Source organism: Oxyura jamaicensis, chromosome 18 (genome assembly GCF_011077185.1).
Source record: "Oxyura jamaicensis isolate SHBP4307 breed ruddy duck chromosome 18, BPBGC_Ojam_1.0, whole genome shotgun sequence".
Lineage (NCBI taxonomy): Eukaryota > Metazoa > Chordata > Aves > Anseriformes > Anatidae > Oxyura > Oxyura jamaicensis.
The window spans coordinates 2180890-2194548 of record NC_048910.1 but is presented as its reverse complement, the minus strand read 5'-3'; the positions used below and the strand labels follow the sequence as shown (position 1 = coordinate 2194548).

General features: G+C 52.9%; 1 protein-coding gene across 3 annotated transcripts in view; it reads left to right on the top strand.

The window, feature by feature from the left end:
* The window catches only part of PIK3R5 (phosphoinositide-3-kinase regulatory subunit 5), a 57095-nt gene continuing 43436 nt past the window's right edge, over nucleotides 1-13659 (top strand). For 2 of the 3 annotated variants that reach the window (XM_035342616.1, XM_035342610.1), the window contains exons 1-2: nucleotides 1-103; nucleotides 11496-11651. The gene's annotated coding sequence lies outside the window, so the exon portion shown is untranslated. The remainder of the gene's footprint in view (nucleotides 104-11495; nucleotides 11652-13659) is intronic. The other variant, XM_035342611.1, reaches the window with a different exon arrangement.

Genomic DNA, 13659 nt, shown 5'->3' with positions numbered 1-13659 from the left:
GCCGGTGCCGCCCGCGGGGAGCGCAGCGCAGCGGAGCCCGGCGGGGAGCCCGGCGGGGCGCGCCGAGGATGGGCAGGGAGCGCCGGCGGGAGCCGCACTCCAGGTGGGGACCCCCGGGGCCGGGAGCGGGGGCGCTGCAGCCCCCCGGGGGCTGGGGGGTGTCGGTGTAACCGGGGGCTCTGCCCGCCTGGGGCACCCGCGTATGACCGAGAGCAGGTTGTAACCGGGGGCTTTGTCCGCCTGGGGGCTCCGGAGGGGTCCTTGTAACGGGGGTGTCCGTGTAACCGAGGGGCCGGTGGGCACTGGCGGAGGGGGGTGGGCGTGTGATATGGGGGGCTGGCTGAGGGGGCTTTAAGTGGGGTGCCCAAATAACCGCGTGGGGGCAATGATCCCTTGTGGAACTGGAGGTCCCCCTTCAGCTGGGAGCGGTGTGTGTGTCATGGGGCAGCCCCTGTGGCTGACCCCACAGGGGGGTTCCCTGGCGTCCCTGCAACCCCAGGGAGGACCCCGCACCCGTTGGTGGGGGGTCACCCCATGGCCCCAGGGTGGGGGGTCCCTTTGCAGCCTGGGAAGGGCGCACCCCCCACCCTGTCTCCACCTGGCTCCCTTGGCAGCCTGGGGGGCTCCGTGGCCAGGAGCAGCTTGTTGTGCCCGCTGGTGGGGACGGGGCCCCACTGCCGTGACTCATTTCTGGACTGCGTGCTCTTGTTTTTCTCCTGCTGCCCCACAGAGCTGCTGCCTGGGGCCCAGGTGTGGAGCTCAGCCCCCAGGGACCACCCCACAGCGCATGGGTCCCCGGGAAATCCCGGGGGCTCTCCGGTACCCGGCTGGAGTTTTGGCAGAGTCTCTGGCGGGGGTGGCAGTGAGTCACCCGGTGTCACCGGGAGCTCCCCCTGCCAGGCTGGAGGGACCCACGGCCCTTGGATCACTTGCTGCTCCTCCCACCCTCGGGACCCCAGCGTCCCCACAGCCCAGCAGGGCAAAGATGTGACCCTGGCAGGGCTTTGCTGTGGCAACAGGATGTGGTTTGGGATGTGACAAGCCCAGCAGCAAGTCATCCCTTCGGCACTGGTGTCCAGACACGCGCCAGCCATGAAATGTCCTCGTGCTGCTTTGCACACCAGCCTGTGCCGATGCTCGTGCCCAGGAAGGAGCAGTTTGGTCGGGTGTTTCCGGGGCCTTGCGGTGCCACTAGTGGCCCCTGTTTGGTGTCCAGCACTGACCAGGGGGCGCACGGATCCAGCCTGGTCTCCTGCTCTGCTCACTTCTGCAGCAACCTCCACAAAAAGATGTTTAGCTGCTTTGGATGGTTCAAGCCCTAGGGGAGGAAAAGGCCAGGCTGACTCAAATCACTAACGAAAGCGGGAGAAAAGAGATTTCAGACCTTTGTTTTCAAGTTTATTAAAATCTCACTGTTACCCCAGCACCCGTTAGCTTTGCTAGTAGCTTGTTTTCGGTGCTGATGTTGCTACTCTGAATGCAGCGAAAACATGCTCAGGCAGCTGCAGGCTGGTGCTGCTTATCCTGTTGTTGAAGGGGCTGAGGCTAAGCAGCTGCAATTTATTTAGGTTTTCGATGTGTAGTAATTTTCTAAATCTTGGTTAGATGCAGAGGCTGCCGACTCCAGAGATGTGCAGGATGTCAGTGCTTGGTTTTTGTGTGTGTGTGTGCTGGGAATGGGTCTGTGTTTGGCTGTTTCATGCTCATAGCAAAAAAATTGGATGGAGTTGCAAATTGTTTCACAACACAATCACAAAGTGTTTTGGAACTGCGGGTGTTGCTCAGATTAGAGCTTAAACCTAGAAAGATGAGAGGGTAAAGGGTGAGAGCCTAGCAGCAGTGGTTGCCGCTGTTGCATCCCTCGGTTACAGCGACTGCAGGAGGTTGGAGGGCGATGGCCGGGGCGCATCCTCTGGAGCTGGGCTGGAGGATGCCCTGCAGGTGTCCGGGCAGTGCAAAGCATGGTTTGCAGCACTGCGAGCTGGAGGCGTGCGTGGTCCAGGGCCGGCTTAGCCTCGTGCAGTGTCCTGCTGACAGGCAACGGGGATGCTCGCTGCTCCACGCTGCACCACCAGCGCTCTCCTGCAGCTCCACAGCCCGATAGGGGAGGAGGAAAGGGGACAGCTGAAGTGCTGGAGGTGATTTGCAGAGGGAGAATCTGTCGTGGCAGGGTAGATGGGTTTGGGGTAGGGGCTCTTCAGTGCTGCAGGCTCTGGTGCTGTAGGATGGTGCAGCTGGCCAGACCCTTTACCCCCCCTGCAGATCAGGGCACCCCAATTTGGGGAAAAGCAAACCAAAACTGTCACCTTGTGCCTTTTGCTGAACATGAAAATCAAGATGTGAGTTTTGTACCGAGAAAGAAGAACTGAATCCAGATAAAAGCATCAGAGAGAAGTACTGTACACTGCCCTGGCAGAGCATGCTGCCCGCGTCGTAGTGGCCCTCGGGGCTGAGGGATGCGGCGGTGGCTTTGCCGACAGCACGATGCTCCAGCCGTGATGGGGACCGGGTGGTGACACCTGTGTAATGATGCAGGGACTGCTGCAGGCTTGTCATGCTGTAGCTCACCTGGGGCAGTTTCAACTTCTCTTTTTGGGTGACCACTGAGCTGTTCCAAGTTCCGGGCTGCCTGTTTTTGCATTATTATTTTGCAAGTGGAAAATGTGCATGAATTTGCTGGGGGAGAGCTGCTCAAGTGAGTGCCCCAAGGATGTTTTTGAGTGAGGAGAGTCTCCTGCTGCTTCTAAACTCCTCTCTTGTCTCTGCTTTGAACTTGTACTGGGCAGTAACTAAGGGCAAGTTCCCTATGGAAACTGTGTCCCCCATAGGCATGGCATCCCAGCCCAACGCTTCTTCCCTTGCTGCAGCATTGCAGCCATGCTCACCTGACGGGGAGGTGTCTGGGGCTGGAAATGGCGCTCCTGACTGCAGAGGAGGAAGATGTGACCTGTGAATGCGACCCAGGTTCTGCCGCTCATGCTCTCCTTTTCTGCTTCCCTAAGAGGCTCAGTATTGCGGGACTCCTGGCATGGCTGGAGATGGTGTGGGGTCATCTTTGTCCCCTTTCCATTGCCAGCCCTTTCATTGCAAGGTGCCCACCCACCCAAAGCCATCTCTGGAGGTCTCCAGAAACCACCCAGGACTGTGTCCATCCCATGTTGTGTGCATCCAAATGGGGCTGTTTGCTCTCCTGAAGGCACAGCCAGTCGTGCAGCCAATGTGCCACGGGCACGATGCACAATTTGGTGCAAGGGTGGTGTGGGCAGGACCCTCCACCAGCACCCATGCTGGCACCGAGCCCTTTCCACCCACCTGGGTGGGAGCCTGGGGAGAAGCTCAGCGCCTTTCTCAGCATGGGGACTGAAACCCCCCGAAAACCAGTGTTCCCTTCCTGATGATTTTGTCTTTGGCCGCCAATTAACACAACGTGAGAACTTGTCTCCCCAGTGACACGTCTGTATGACTCCTCAGATGCGTTAATTGCAGGGTTTTCAGCAGCCTGAGCGCGATGAAATGGTAATTGTTGTGATTGTGCGCCATGCGGGTAACGAAAAGACGCGGCTCTTTGGCGAAGCTTAATTAGGAAATAGGGACACTGTCAGGAATGGCTCTGAGATGCGATTTTCCTGATGAAAGCTACTGAATAGGCAGCCTTGTAATGAAGAACAGGCTCATGAGGGGTACTGCCAATTGCTCTTCTCTAGTGTTAATTTTGTATTTCCTCCCCATTGTTTCTAATACCCTCTTGGAAAAGCTTGTAGATAAAATGCTTTATTTTCTTACGGCTCGTATCCTGTTTGGCAAGCCGTGATTATAGTGTGTGCATCTGGAATACATGAGTGGACAGGCGTGAGCTCCTTCAGACTCGTTCATCTCTGATTTCAAGCCCTGCCATTGAAGGAAAAGGAAAGAAAAAAAGTCACCCCGGCTTGTGGTCGGGCGATCTGCTCCCTCGCTGCGGCCCGGCCGTGCCGCAGGAGGCGGAGATGCTCGGCTGCCTTTGCAGAAGGCAGCAGGAGGAGAGCTGGCTCCGAGGGGCACGAAGGCAGTGTGATGCTGCGGGCGTTTGGTGGGGTTTCGTGTCCGAGGCTTGCCTGTTTTCGGCTCAGATGTGCTCCCCTCTCAAGTGTGATTGCTGTATTTAACCTGCCCCATCTGAGAGTTCACCCAGGTTCCAGTCTCCTGCTGGTAAGAAAGAGCCCAGCGGCCGGATCCTGCCCGGGACAGCTGCGTGGTTCAGCGCCCCCACCTGCGCTGTGTCCTTCCCGTAACGGGGCCGGGCGAGCCCCTGGGTGCTGGAGCAGGCTCCAACGCTGCCTCCCAGCTGTGCCGGGCAGTGAAAAGTGCTGCAGATGGTTTTGGCCGACAGATGTGAGCACAACCCCACTGCTGAGTTAAAAGCGGAATTAGAAAACGCTACCTGGCTGGGTGACGCCGTCCCGTGGGGCTGTGACAATTCTTAATGACTCCACGCTGCTGGGAACCGTGCCCTGCTCAATGGGAATGGGGCTTGGTTTTCCCTCAAATGCTTTGTTACTTTGCTTAAAATTCCCGTAGTGCTTGGGGTGAGAGCAGCTCCTGAAGTGCTGCTGGTCCTCGTTTTGGGTGGCTGTAAGCAGAAGTGAGCAGCTCATGTGACGAGGGCGCCTGGGAATGCAGGGCGTGCTGGAGCTTTGTCCCCCCGCGGTCATGATGTCAGCTTTGAGCCTGATCTTGTGACTGTCCTTAGCAGTGCTGTGATAGGGAATCTGTCTCCCTTTTTATCTTGTGTCGGAGGGTTTGGGGCTGTAACTTCAAGGCATTTAAAATATTCATCCTAAAGCCATGTTAATGTTTAAACACAGCACATGGGTGTACGTCTGGTGTGTGCACGCTTAGGAGGAACGGTGTTACGGTGTTGTCTTGAACTTGCAGAATTGTTTTTCATCCCTTCCACAAAGGCCTACTCTTTTTTTTTTTTTTTTTTTTTTTTTTTTTTTTCCTCAGATTAGGATGAAATGCTTCCCCTTTCAGCTGCTTCCCCCATTGCTGTGTCTATTTAAACCCTCGGCTCAGAGGCTTCTCTGCAAACAAGCTCTCGTCCTTTCAGGTGGCATTTCCCTTTTCTCATTGTTTCTGGCAATCTGTACATGTGAAACTTCACAAATGTTTCTTCATTCTTGGTGTCTTTGTGTTGATAAACCTTGCAAATCGGTGCACGCACGTGGCTGTGCGTATGCAGCAGTTACGGTGGCGCTCGGGTGCGGGTGCTTGGTGTGTGACCGAGCGGTCTCCAGCCTTGCAGGACCCAGCCCTGGGTGACCTCGCTGCTGCTCCTTGGCCATGGCTGTAAGTCTTGCTCATCTCGGGGGCCTTCTGCTTGAGGTTTGCCTCCCTGGATCAACTAGCTGGATTGCAGTCCATCCTGAATTCCCCAAAGGACTGCTCTTTAGATGCAAATTACTCTCGGGCTGATCTGGTCTAAATGCTGGGGGGTGTTTGATCCTTTAGGGAACTTGGGCAGAGTCAAGAAGTGGCTGCATGGGTCTAAGTCCATGTTTGCTGGGCATGCAGCTCGCTTGGAGCCTCGGAGCCTTGTTTGTGGTGGCCCCTGAGCTGCTGGCTCACAGCACTGGGCACTGGCGAGTGTTCGACAGCCTCCCACCGGGGGTCTCCAACCAGGACACTACCACCAGCTGTAGAACGATGCTGGAGGGTGAAGGGGGAAGCCTTTGGCTCTGTGGAAACTGTGCTTAGGAGTCTCCATCAGGCCTCTTCCCAGGAACTTGGCTCCTTGTGAAGAGCTGGCACGAGGGCCCTGCGATGCCACCACCCACCCTGGGAGGAACCAAGGGCTGGAAGGCATTCAGGATGCATTTGCTGCACGAGTTCGTGCACGCTTTGCTCCTGTGGCATGTCACTGGGAGGATTTGGTGACTTGTCCTGCACGTGGGAGCTGGTCAGGGCTGTGCCTACCTGGCTGGAGGTGATTTGGGGATGGATGGGGTGCTCTGTGCCCTTTGTGGTGGCATGTCACTTTCAAATACAGTCAGTGAGCCAGGGAGAAGGGATACAGAGTGGTGGGTAGGACCTGTGCTCTGAGGTGCTTGAAGATGTTCAGGGCTGAACAGCATGGTGGGGCTGGCATCCTGCTGTTGGCTGGACGCCCAGCCCTCCATGGTCTATCTCCTCACCTGGAGATTCCCGTCCTTCTCATGACTGTGATGACACTGCAGTTGTACCAGTGGTTCCTCTGGTCACAGTGGGGCTCATACCTCTCCGTGAGCTTTGGAAGTGGGTGTCAGTCACTGCCTCACTGCCCCAGGGTGATGGGGAAGGGCCAAAGCCGTCCTCGCCATCATCTGTCTTTTGTGGAGCTGCAGCCAGTGGTGCTGGAAGCGAATCTGAAGTTTTTGGGCAACCAAGCCAGGGACTGAAAAGGCTCCCGAGTTCCCAGCAGGGCCTCCACAATGGCAGGAAGTAACTTCTAAAGCTTCCTTTGGATACACAGGGCCTTGGGGGAAAGATTTACTTGCTTGTTTATGCTGTAAGTTAATCTATTTAGTGGGCTTGGCTTTAAAGCTCACAAAAAGCCCTCTGAAATGGTCACGCTGCTTGTGTGTAGTGCTTTGTCTCTCGCTTGCTTTGTTTCACAGCTGGAGTAGTTAAGCAGAGAGGGAGCCAATTGAAATCTCACGTGTAAACTTGTTTTTCCAAATAGGCTGAAGAAATTAGCATCGGCCCTCACTGCACAGGGGGAAGGCAGCGTGGGGCAGAGGTTGGGGTCTCCACCCTGGGGGACTCCTGGTTGTGTGGGCTCCGTGCTGCCTTGCTCAGCTGGGGAATGGGGATGGTCCTGGGCCTGACTGGGGATAAAGATGCTTTTGGAATGTTAGAAAGTACGCAAAAGGAAAACCCCAGAAATACTGAGCCAGTGTAGCAGAGTAATGTGACGCTTTTTTGGGGGTGGACAAGAAGTCTTAGGAAGAGTTTGGAGAGGCAGAAGTGCCGAGTCAGTGGAACAACAAATAGCTGATGGTGATTTTTTGTGATAAGGTGGTATCACTGTTTCCACTTGTTTGATGTTATTCTAAATGTGATAGTGCACTCACATGTAACCTTCCACAGTACCAGTGTTTGTTTTCAGCAAGGTACATGCCTGAAGAAGCCCCACATGCCCAGTGGTGGCCCAAGGCAGTCCATGGGACACCTGGGGTTGAGGCTCATGCCCAGAGGTAGCTGGCACCAGGCTCCCTCCCAGGCTGGAGATGTGGTTGCATGTTTTTGGGAGGGTATATTTGCTAGGCATGGGAGCACCTGGAGTCTTGTCCCTTCTGCCCTATGTGAGTAGCCACCCGAACCCTCCCAAAGGGACCTTTTGCATTGTCCCACTGGCTTGCAGCCACACCAGTGAGCATCAGGAAGAACCACTTGATGCTCTCAGTCATGTCCTTCCCTTCCTTCTTGGCAAGGGCAGCTTGGGCCACTACCTTTTTTTTTTTTTTTTTTTTTTTTTTTTTGTGGGAAGCACCTTTTTCCTCTGAATTCTGCATTTACTGAATTTTTCCCTCCCCCAGTTGTCTCCTGTGACACACAGACACGGCTCTCCCACCTTCCACATCCCCACAGAGCAGCCCCGGTGCTCAGTGCCCAGCCAGGCTGTGCCAAAGACCATCACTGTCTCCAGCCTAAATCTTCCTGGGGCTTCGCTTGGCACCAAGCTTGTAATCGGCTGCGGTGTTGGGTGAAACTTCAGCCTTCGCTCTCGGGATAAGGGGTGATAGGAACTAAAATTAACTCTTGCATCATGTGGTGAGGGGTTTTCATAATCGATGCCAGGAACAAGCACGTTTCCTCTCTGAGGAGTGAGTATGTCTAACTGGCCTTTTCTTACTCAGATCAGATGTGTGTCATTTCTGCAGATTTTTAATTAGAAGAAGAGGCTTCTCTTAACCCAGCTGAGTTTTGCCAAGCCCACGCAGTCCTTTGAGTGGTCGTGGATGGGGCTGAGGTTTTTGATGCCCTGGTTCAGCCATCTGTGCCCGGCAGAGGCTGGCTGAGAGCAGTGTTCAGGTGCCAGGGAGGTGCAGGCGCCACGGGTGGCAGAGCTGCTATTGCCAGCACGTGTGAGAGGAGAGGTCAGCTTGGCCTCTGAGAGAGAAGCTCGAGGTGCTGACACCCGCTGGCCTTGGTCTGGTGTTTTGGAAGGTGAGGAAATCGTTGAAAGAAGAGATAAAAGGAAGCATAGGATAAGGCTGGATTTTTAAATTATTTTTTAGGAAGTTATTTTTTGGTGTTGAGATGTACTTTACAATGGTGAAATCCAAGAAATTCCACAGACTTCTGGGTCCTCACGTGCCTAGAGGCAGGAGGATTGAAAAGGCGATGGGGATGGAAGGCTGCAGGACTGGCAGGGCAACTGGGGGTCTCTCCCTGGCCTCGGGCACAGACCACTCTGCTCATGTCACTTGATTCAAGTCTGTTGCTGCTTTTTCTGCCCTCGAGGGCATGGGCACAGATAATTCTCCCCTTTACAGCAGCCTTTTTTGTGATAGCATTTATCCCATTTTCCGCTCCCAGCAGGGTGTGTTTTCTCCCTGTCCTGCAATTTGAAGCTTGTCTTTCAGCATCTCCAGGAGCGGGACTTTTGTAGTTTCCTTCAGAAATGACTGCAAGAAGTAATAGACCTAAGTCAAAGAACAGCAGGAGACACGTTGCTCCCCATGCCTCTCACTTCCCAAAAGCTTGAGACTCAAGCAGTTCAAGAGCACGTTTATAGGAGCTGAAAATAATGGAATATGGAGATGAAGGGTGCAGCCCATGGTTCGAGCTGGAGGTGAAGGCAGCGTCTTGCCAGTGGTAAGAACTTCTCTGATTGAAAGGACCTGCGGTGAGTCACTGAGGTTGCATAAAGAGAAATGTCTTTTAGGAGAAAGGGGGAAGGCACCATCACAACAGTTCTTCTCGGTGAAGGCTTGGTGGGACTAATTTAGAGATTCTTATTTTTCGGCATCAAAATACATCATGTCTTCAAAGGGGTAACAAGTGGAATTCCCCTGTTATCTATTTGTCAAGAATGCACGAGATCCTGTCTTGAAAAGTGGTAATTGCAAAAAAGAACATTTTAAAAATAAGCCAAGAGGAAGTCTCAATTTGCAGAATAGTTGGTAGGGAGATCTGCAGACAATTCTGCACTGGACACTGTCTCACTTTCGTGGTTTCAGTTTCCCGTCAGCATTACTGCTGGAGTCAGGGCCTGATGGGCCTCTGGTCTCCAAGCCCAGTTCGCATCGCTAACTTCGCAGAGAGGGAATCGCTTGCTTACAGAAAGTCCCAGGATAACTTGTGAATGTCTTCAGTGTGTATGAGTCTGCCACGCATCTCAGGCTATTTCTGTTTCTGAAGGAAATGCATAGTTGCTCTCAAGTGCAGGCCTGAACATGGAAGCAACAAACCTCCAAATAACTGATCTGAACCCTGGTCAAGATGCAAAGTTGGTGTGAAATGCTGCAGTCCTCTCTCAATTACTGTTGAATTCTGTCTCTGGGAGGTCCCTTGGCTTCCTAAAAGCTACTGCTGGTCTGCTCAGTGTCCATTGTTAAGGAGGTTGGGTGCTGTGCCCCCACTGCAAATTGAAGATGTCCAGAGGGCAGAAATCAGGACCCACATCTGTGGCTGCTGTTCTTATGCCTCCCATCAGCCCCTCCGAGACCCCAGGGCTGGAAAAGGGCTCTCCTTTATTTCCACCCAATGTCTTCGCTTGCTGCCAGCACTGCTGATGGGGAAGGTGGTACTGATGCTGTGAAACCAGCTTGTCCTTGCTTCTGTGATCATCTTACTTTTCCTAACTAGCTGAGAATTGCCCAGAAGCTGCTGGCAATGCCTTCAGCCCTGCCACCTCTGAGGCTGTTAGTCTACGTTCAGGTTTTGGGTGTCTGCTGTGACTTTCTCACTACCAGTGTGTTCCTCTGGGTGTGTCCTGGTGTAGCAGCTAGCTGAGCCTGCCTGTGAACTCAGCACACATCCAGCTCTGGTAAGGCTTAGGAGGAGATGGCTTTTTCTGCTCCATGAAGTGGAAATAAACTCCCGGTGCAGCTCCCTGGAGCTGGAGTCAGTTACACTGTGATGAGAATCTTATTACCAGGAGACACGGTGGTTTCACCCTGAAATCACTAAAATTTTGCTGTGCTTCCGTTTTGTACACTTAAAGGGTAGCCCCACCATTTCTTTTTTTAACTCAAAAAATGACTGAACTGCTCTCTTGAGAATAGGAGTGAGCCTTGTGCGGTGACAACCCCGCAGGGCAGTGCTCCCCGGTGAGCCCCCTGTGGTGGCTGGGTGCTGGAGCCTTCCTCGCTCCTCTGCCGTGGGTTGAGACCCTCCTTGTGTCAGTCAGCCTGGGAGGTCGGGGAACAGACTCCATCCACCGCTCTGGGAGAGGTGGATGAGGGCTTGGCTGTAGCACAGTTGAGATCTCTTAAACAGCCCCAGGGAGGGCCCCGACTGGCCCTGCCACAGCTGATGGGTCTTCTGCTACTGACTTTAGCAGCGTCTCATGGCTCTGTCTGAAAGCTAAAGTGTCCTTGGGTGGAAACCACACCTTTGCTGCCTTGTGCCACGCATGCAGCCTCTTGGTGTCTGTGACTATCTGTTGCTAGCCTTCGTGTGCTCCAATTAATTATGCATTTATTTGTTCTTATTTGTCTGTGTTTTCTGGATGATCAGTATTCTAATGCTGTTCATCGGTGAACTGGCTCCATTAAATGGACTGCAAGCAGCTTTAAATCATAAGGTCCGTCTTTCAAGGTGGAAATAAAAGTCTCTGTAAAAGCAGAAAATTAAGTGGACAGAAAGTAATGCTTGTAAAGTTTTCTTGGGTCAGTAATTTATTGAGAGCTGCTCCGTCTAGCCTCTGGCACTCTTCCTCAGAGCTTACACCTGGCTGCCCAGCGGTGGAAGTCCAGTGAGGAGGCCTGGAGGTCTTGAGCGGACAAAGTCACTTGCAGAGGCATTGGCTTCTGCTTTTATTTGTTATGAATCAAGTTTGGGGGTGAAAGAAGTGAAAGCTAAACTGAGTGACTCTACTGCAATTTCCATGTTCCCATTATTGCATTGTCTGAGGTTGTTACAGGCTCTGAAACATTTGGTCATGCAACTGCTGAGTGAGGAAGGAAGTGTGGTTATTCCTGCTTTGCATGTGGGAAACAGCTTTGGGGAACAAGGATGGGAGTCTTGCATAAAGATGCCTGCCTAAAAATGTGGGCCTCTAGTCTGCTGGCTGCCCATGGAGGGGTTCAAGCTGGATGAGATGAGCTGACGTCTACATCAGGTGCTCTTTCTGTCTCTAGATGTTGGTCTCCTTAGAAATTCATCTTATTTTTGTATAGGTGAAGTTGGAGGAGATGAATACTACCCCTGGGGTGGACCCAGTGTCGCTTCAGAGCTTTATAATAGAGCAAATAGTAGATGTGGATTCTTCGAAGTCACCAGATGTTTTTTTCTTTTATTTTCCTCAGTTATCTTGCTTCGTGCCTTGGATTCCATTGTTTTTTGACTGGATGGTAATCCTGAAGTCATCAGCCTTAAATACCTTGATGGAAGAAACAAGATACCGAGAGTTTTTGCTGGTCTTCCTTGCCTTGATATGTTGGGTGTGCAGCAGTTTCATAAAGGTATTATTCTTGGCTTTCTTCGTTCACTGTGTGCTTCAGTGTGTTGGTAAGAGCCTTTATGGGGCTGCCAGCAGGGCTGCTGGTATTCAGAGAAGAAGGTGGAAATCACTCTGGCAGAAAGGGAGTCTAACTGAGCAGCTGTGCATAGGAATAAAACACTTCTGGACCTGACCTGGCCATCAGCCAGCTCTGGATGGCTTAATTTCTTCTAAATTCTTGTCATGGTCAAGCATTTTATGAGCAAATAATGGCACAGTTGTCTGTTTTGGTGGTGGTGAGTATTGACTGGGTCAGTCTTGCATCCCACAGCAGTTCTCTGTCTCTTGTAGCAGCTGTGCTATGGGGATTTTTTTGGAGGGGAACCAAGCTATCCTACTCAATCCACTCTTCTAGCAGGGTTGTCCTGCCCAGTGGTGGTGAAACCTGTGTGATACCTTTTCTTGGTCCAATGCTCTGAGGTTGCAGCTGGTTATCGCAGCTGATGGTCTCAGCGCAGGCAGTGGGGAAGCGCAGGAGGTCCTGTCACGGCTTGCGTTACTATAACACTTCCTTGCCAGTAACATGGCCAAGGAGCCCCCATTGAGTTTTGCAGTCCTCGAGGATTTGGGCCATCTGAGAAATTAAATTTGCTAATGTTTGTTTTGGGGAAATGTGATCCTCTATGCTCGGAACTCTTCAAGACCTGAGGTCTTGTGATGGCTCTTGTATGTCCTGTTTTCTCAGTAACTCCCAAGGAAGTGTAAATTATGGATGGTGCTTTGTGACCTTGTGACTGTCAATATGTGCCTCTCTGCTAATTAATGCACTGTAATTCCTGTGCCAGCAGATATTACCTCTAAAAATATCTAGAGGTGCCTCTCTGGTGATAAGGTTACAGCAGTAAGTTTAAAGCAGGGAATATGTTAAGCCTTCTCTTTCTGTGCTGTTGGAAGCTTCTGATGCTGGAGCTTAGCAAACTCCTTCAGAGAAAGGAGGCAGGAGATTTTGTCCTCTAAAGATGATGATTCTGTTGTTGACCCCCAGATTCTTAAGACTAATGAGTCTTCTCCACATAACTGTTGGAGTGATCCTTGGATCTGCTGACCAGATTAAAGGAAAGACCCAAGCTTTGTGGGAGGTGTGCGTGTATCCTGGCCTTGGCACCTACGCTGAGCAAGGAAACCCTGGAGATAAGCAGAGGCAAGAGTCTTGCCTTCAGGTGTCTGTCAGTGGTGGTTGGTTTGTCTCTTTCCTGGGGATTGTGTGAGCCCAACCAAGCCGTGCGTGCTACAGTTTTGGGGGAGTTTTGCACTTTTGGACACTCTCTGAGTGTCAGTGCACGGACCTGTGCTGTGGCCTTCCCATGTGGTTCCGGGCCCAGCCTGTCCGCTGCCCAGCCACGCACCTGCCTTGGCATCCCCCAGCCTGGCGAGTGCCAAGGGGCAGCACAGTTACTTCTGGCTGGGTCATTTGCCTGTGGTCTTTGTTTTCATATTTTGTTAAAAACCTCTCTTCGGCTTCCTGGAACTGCCAGGCCCAAACCAGAGGTCTTTGCATGTTAACAGCCACGCGGCCCACTGGCGTGGTGTGGCGGGTGCCACGTGTGGCTCTCGGATGTGGCAGGAGAGTGAAATCATCGTCCAGAGTAGGAAATGGTGGCACAACTTCCCCCGGCGCCAGGGCACTTCTCCTTTTGGCACCAGCGCACGCAGGAAGGTGAAGTAAGAAGATCTCCATAGAAAATGCAGAAGTGTGGGTTGCTCTTGGAAACCATCTCGATGGGTGAGCCCTGAGCTTCAGCCGGAGGGGAGGGGACTGTTTTTGTGCTGAGGGGTTCAGCCGCACGCCTTGCGGCTTCCTCTTCAGACGGGAAGTCTGCTCGGTGCATAATGAGAGGTGGGGGCCGGGTGGGCTGCAGCCACGACAGCCTTTGCTCTGGAGAGCTGCTCCCAGCAGTTCTTCTGCCCTTGGGGACTGGAAGTCCGTGTCCTTGTTTGTGCTGGGCTGGCTTAGATGTCAGCCCCGCTCA